Source organism: Hypomesus transpacificus, chromosome 6 (genome assembly GCF_021917145.1).
Source record: "Hypomesus transpacificus isolate Combined female chromosome 6, fHypTra1, whole genome shotgun sequence".
NCBI lineage: Eukaryota > Metazoa > Chordata > Actinopteri > Osmeriformes > Osmeridae > Hypomesus > Hypomesus transpacificus.
The window spans coordinates 5,573,872-5,574,233 of NC_061065.1; positions in this window are offsets into that span (position 1 = coordinate 5,573,872).

Consider the following 362-nt stretch of genomic DNA (forward strand, 5'->3'; position numbering starts at 1 on the left):
CACTTTCGATGTTTACTAAAAGAACATGGATCCAGTTCTGTATTTATCCAACCTCAGTCTCTGTAGCTTTGGCTCTTTCTTTAGGAACATTTTAAATAACTTTGCATATGTGGTGTTTCATTCCATTGAACCCGGGAATAATACGTGTTTTTGTTGGTGAGAAAAAAAACAAAAAAAAATAGCCGTATTATGGGTCCCATTAATCTGCAACCATCGAGAAAGCAGCAGAAAACAACAACACACAATGGTTAAAGTTACATGCGGAAGCTCTGTTTGACAAACAGTCCTTTGTGAGCAGGTTGGCCGTTCAAAAACACAGTGCTCAGGCTGTTATGACCCCTGTCGGCCATTGACTGACCCCT